Here is a 5,715-nt window from a genome sequence, read left to right on the forward strand (position 1 = left end):
TATTTTAACCTCCTAGGACCTGGGGTCCACATATGTGGACATCACATTTTGGGTTGTCTCGACCAAAATACTAAACTTTGCTCTACAAGGGAGGGATATCCAGTTACGAGGACATTATACTGCCACTGTTCTATCAAAATTTAAAACAAATGCCCACATATGTGGATCTCATTGTTCTCAGAAACAAGAGAGGTAAAAAAATTCAGATAATTCTTTGTTTTACATCAGGTTCCAGTCAGCCCAAATAGCAAAGAGAAATTAAAATGCCATGAAAGAGTTCAGGTCATAGGAGGTTAAAGCTCATGACAATAGCAATTAGCTTAGGTTATACATTTTACAGTAATGTCATGTTATAGACTTCTCTCTTCATAAAAATGTCCACATATAATTGCATCCTTTCAATATTTACATTGCAGATGATAATGTGGCCCTCGCGATGCAGCGATGACGGCTGTTCTGATAGTGGTGGTAAGTGTTACCTGCTCACTAGTACAGCTGTTGGTATACTGCCTCATGAATAAGCTGCGTTTGTGATAATCTGCTATGCAACTGCAAGTTATGTATGTGACATTGACTAATATTAGAGAGTGACGTTAACCTGTTAGCTTGGGTTCCTAATGGTAAAATGAACTGGGTGGCATGTTACAGCCAAAGAAACACACTGTTGGCCTAGTTCAGTGCTCAGTAATCTATACAACAGATAACACTTGATCATGTACACTCACTCTATAGTGAGCTCTTTTATTACAGCAAGAACTAGACTCACAACACATGAAAAAAAGGACATCTCAGAGATCTGTGGTTTTATCACCACGACCCAGATTCTAAATTAAAAACTGTTACATTTGTCCAGTGCAGCATTTTTTTTTTAATTATCTTAACTAAAAGAAGAGTAATTTCATTTCTAGGATGACATAGTGACACTTGGAGAAGTTGAGATAGCTCCTTTGCACGTTGTCGTTGCATCTTTTTTTTTTTGTTTGTCATATTTGTCAACAATACTGTTTGTGTTTGAAGTTTTTGTGACTCCTGATGGCTAATATTTGACATAGCAGCTACTCCGTGTCCCCAGAGAAATGAAAAGGAGGAGGCACTGAGATGGATGAAGGTCAGGTTTTTTACAGAGTCATTCAGTACAAAAACTCAGTGAATTAGGAAGATGTGGCATATGAATGTTTCTCTTTTTCAGGTGGAAGTTCTCAGCATTTCTCCTATCAAAAGAGACCGGAGCACACCAGCGAAGAGAGTTCAGATGTAGATGGTGAGTTTAAGCATTTGTCTGACATGTAGTGACACTGTTGTGTGTATTCTACTCAAATTCTATTCCTGTACAATCTGCTTTGTACAATAACAGCTACCATTGTTTGTCTGTTTCTGTTTTAGAAGAGAGCAAGGAAGCAAGACTGGCTCTGAGGAAAAGGGGAAAAACCAAAGTGGCCAAAGCAAAGGGTGAGATGTTTTAAGCTTTAAATGTATTTAAAATTTTCTGTTTGCAGTATATGAATCAGGTTGTAGACATGACTTTATTTCCTTATAGTTTTGTCCTCTGTGGCAGAATATATGCCTACACAAAGACAAAACTCTTGATAATATTGATCCAGAATTATTTCATTGGCAAGTAGACATAAATTAATAAAAATATTTAAATATCGCTTCACATTGAGTTGAAGAGGAGAATGCAGGCAAGGTGGAGTGGGTGGAGATGGGTGTCAGGGGTGATGTGTGACAGAATAAAGCAGCAAGAGCGAAAGGTAAGCTTTACAAGACGGTAGTGAGGCAAGCTATGATGTATGATTTGGAGATAATGGCTCTAACAAAAAGACAGGAGGCTGAGCTGCAGGTTTTCATTGGGAGTGACCAGGATAGGGTGAGATGGAGGCAGATGATCCGCTGTGGCGACCCCTAAAGGGTGCAGCTGAAAGAATTAATGCTTCACATTCATTGTTACATCTATGATTAGTTAGGCTACCTATTCTGGTAAGGACTAATTTAACCTGCTGTGTTGCAAGAACAACACTACAATACACATGGCAGCGTTCTGCAGGTCATTTAAAACGTCTGAAATGAAAACAAAGGAAAATACAGTCTGAAAATGTCTTATAATATTGTGAAAGAAAATTTCCGTTAAAGGTCCCATGATTTACCTCATTTGGTGTTGGCTCAGCGGTATGGTATCGCTTCCTGTTTCATGGTTAGATAAACTATAGGAATGCCTTGAAGACACAAAGACCTGGATGGCCTCTTATTTTCTGCTTCTTAATTCAGATAAAACTGAGGTTATTTTACTCGGCCCTGAAAATCTTAGAAATATGCTATCTAACCAGATTCTTACTCTGGATGGCATTACCTTGGCCTCCAGTAACACTGTGAGGAACCTTGGAGTCATTTTTGACCAGGATATGTTCTTCAAAGCACATATTAAACAAATATGTAAGACTGCTTTCTTCCATTTGTGTAATATCTCTAAAATTAGAAATATCCTGTCTCGGAGTGATGCTGAAAAACTAGTTCATGCATTTATTACTTCCAGGCTGGACTACTGTAATTCATTATTATCAGGAAGTCCTAAAAACTCCCTGGAAAGTCTTCAGTTAATCCAAAATGCTGCAGCAAGAGTACTGACAGGGACTAGAAAGAGAGAGCAGATTTCTCCTGTATTGGCTTCCCTTCATTGGCTTCCTGTTAAATCCAGAATTGAATTCAAAATCCTGCTCCTCACATACAAGGTCTTAAATAATCAATGACCTCAATGACCTTGTAGTACCATATCACCCTATTAAAGCACTTCACTCTCGCACTTCAGGCTTACTTGTTGTTCCTAGAGTAAGTATAATGGGAGGAGAGCCTTCAGTTTTCAGGCCCCTCTTCTGTGGAACCAGCTTAGTTTGGATTCAGGAGACAGATACTATCTCTACTTTCAGGATTAGGCTTCAAATACTTTAGATACTTCATATTTTTTCAATATTATAGTTTTATCTTCTTTTGAAAAACCAGCCTGTTTCAGTACACTTCTCAATAATCATGATTGATCAGATATTATAATATTTGCCTTATTTAAGACAATTGCAAATTATTAAAGTCTGACAGTTTTTTTTTTTTCACAAAAATAGTTTTATGGTGAATTATTTTACCAGCAGTAACTAGTTAGTATCTGATTTGCCTAAATGCAATAAGTAGCTGTGAAAACAAAATGGATCAGACTCAATTGGCTGTTGTTTCATTTTGTAAGTACATTACTCAATAATTGATCCCATGTTTCTGTAATCTTCAAAATACTAAATTTTAAAGTGCTTACTACATATCTTGGGTACAAATTTTTGAGTAAACCGTTCAGCCTACAGTTGGGTTAGGCATTTCCTGTAAATATATACAAGCAGAACCCAGTTTCTAATAAAATCTACAGTTTCATATATGTTGTAAAGTTAACCGTCCACATTGTGTTTTGTGTTATTTGTAGAGAAACCCTCTGTGAAGGTCAAGAGGCCGTGGAGTGGAGTGGAGAAAACAGCAGTACAAAAGCGGTTATCAGCTTTTCTGATTTGTCGTTTTGGCAGGCATACAAACAAATCAAGTACTTAATGATCACTTTGTTGGTGTAAGTCATGAGACTTAACAATTGCTGACCTAACAACCGTTACCCTTCTGGAATTGATGTTCCATTGTGTAATAAATGGAGTTTGCTTTTGTTGCAGCTTTCTGGGAAGTTATTTGGTATTCTGTTTATGTGTAAATTTCAAATTGTTCAACTTACACATTATTTGGTTGCACTAAAATAGAAAATAGAAGAGAGTAACTGGAAAAAGAAAAAAAAATTGTAGAGACAGAAACAAACTCAAAAGCACCCCCTGGTGAAAAATCACCCGAATAGCACCCTATGGCCATGTCCTCATTCTAATAGTAAAATAAGTTTTTTTTCTACTTGAGTGTTTTAAGATTTTGAGGTGATTTTTGGTGTCAGAGAGCCACCCAGTGTTCAAAAATGGCAAAGATTTGACTGCAAGTGTACCAGAAATGGTGGTCCTCACTTTGATAGTGCATTTACCTGGTCCTCAGTCGGCATGCAAGACAGGAATGTGTGTGTGTGTGTGTGTGTTTCCGTATGTGTCCATATTTGTGATTGTGTGGCTGTTATATATTTTTTTGCCGATTTTTTTTCATTTAACAAGTATATTTGAAGGACCCTTAGCATGTTCAGCATTTTTTCAGCTGTCCATTTTGCTTTTCCAATTTTTCTGTTTAAGTTATTACTATTGTGCTAAATCATAGCATTTCTGCTGTTTTTTAAGATTTTTGCTAAATTTAGTATTTCTGATTAATTATAGTTTTTCTACCAAATCATAGTACAGTATTTTTGCTTTTTATAGGATTTTTATAGGATATTTATATTGCTTAATATAGTATTTCTGCTTATTATAGGATTTGTGCTTAATATAGTATTTCTGCTAAATGTAGTATTTATGCTTAATCATAGTATTTCTATATATTTCTGCCAGGTCCCCAGGCAGCCAATCCTCTGTGAGGACTGAGGCATTCAAATTTACATATCAGGGCCTGCACGGCTTCCCAGCCAGCCAATCATATCTGAGGTCTGCCCTTTCTTCTCTCGTCATATCTCAGCGACAGATGTACAAAGAGCAATGCAAATCACAGTCAAAGTACACCAAAGTCCGCTGATTCACCCAGTACAAGAATTATGCTTCTAGTCCACCTAGTTTTTGAGTTACACGACGTTTTATAACTCCAAAAAACGGCGTTTTTCGCCTCTCACCACAATCTAATTCTGACTGCTCATCACCCTGTTTTCCAGGCGCTCGCTCTCTTTCCCAATTCTGCAAACATTTATGATTTTAGCAGCTTTTCTAATATGGACCTCAGATTCTTGTTAACACTCCATGGCACAAATACTGTTCCCTTTAGGCTCTGTGTGTGTGTGTGTATCAATATTTCTCCCATTTTAAAGTATTACTCCTCCATAATTGTATTTCTGTTAAATCAAAGTACTTTTACTACATCTTAGTACTTCTGCTCAATCATAGTATTTCTGCTAAATCATAGTATTTTGCCAAATTATGGTTTTTGTGCCAAATCATAACATTTGTTTTATGTTATAGTATTACTACTAAGTGGAGGAATTTCTGTCATGTTACAGTATATGTGCTGATTACAGTATTTCTGCTAAATCATAGTATTTCTACTATATTATATTTTTCTTTCTAAATATAGCATTTCTGCTATATAATTTTATTTCTGCTATGTTATAGAATAGAATAGAATAGAATAGAATTCAACTTTATTGTCATTGCACATGTCACAGGTACAGGGCAACGAAATGCAGTTTGCATCCATCCAGAAGTGCTTTAGCCGCGATATAGATATATTACAATATATATTAGCAATAATATAGATGTGTAAGTATATTACAGAAATGGGTCTATTATGGTATCTTATAATGTACACGGTGTGAAGTATGTTATGAATATTCTATAACTATAAGTATGTACAGGCTGTAGTGAGTACAAGCTATGTACAGGCTATGAACAGGATATAAATATGAAATAAAAACTATACAGAAATCTGAGATATACAGTTATACAGAAATGTGAACTATGCAAGTTATAAACAGTTGTAGGATTGAAAAATTATCATATGTACAGAATGATATTCACACAGAACTATACAGTAGTGCAGTTAGGATAATTGTGATAGTGATAAAGT

General features: G+C 36.0%; 1 long non-coding RNA gene across 1 annotated transcript; it reads left to right on the forward strand.

The window, feature by feature from the left end:
• The first annotated feature begins 1,079 nt into the window (after positions 1 to 1,079).
• On the forward strand, positions 1,080 to 3,517 carry LOC120443194. The gene is made up of 4 exons (XR_005615224.1): positions 1,080 to 1,108; positions 1,190 to 1,261; positions 1,384 to 1,449; positions 3,458 to 3,517. It is a non-coding gene; the product is annotated as an uncharacterized LOC120443194 (long non-coding RNA).
• Positions 3,518 to 5,715: the final 2,198 nt, after the last annotated feature.

Source organism: Oreochromis aureus, linkage group 12, assembly GCF_013358895.1.
Source record: "Oreochromis aureus strain Israel breed Guangdong linkage group 12, ZZ_aureus, whole genome shotgun sequence".
Lineage (NCBI taxonomy): Eukaryota > Metazoa > Chordata > Actinopteri > Cichliformes > Cichlidae > Oreochromis > Oreochromis aureus.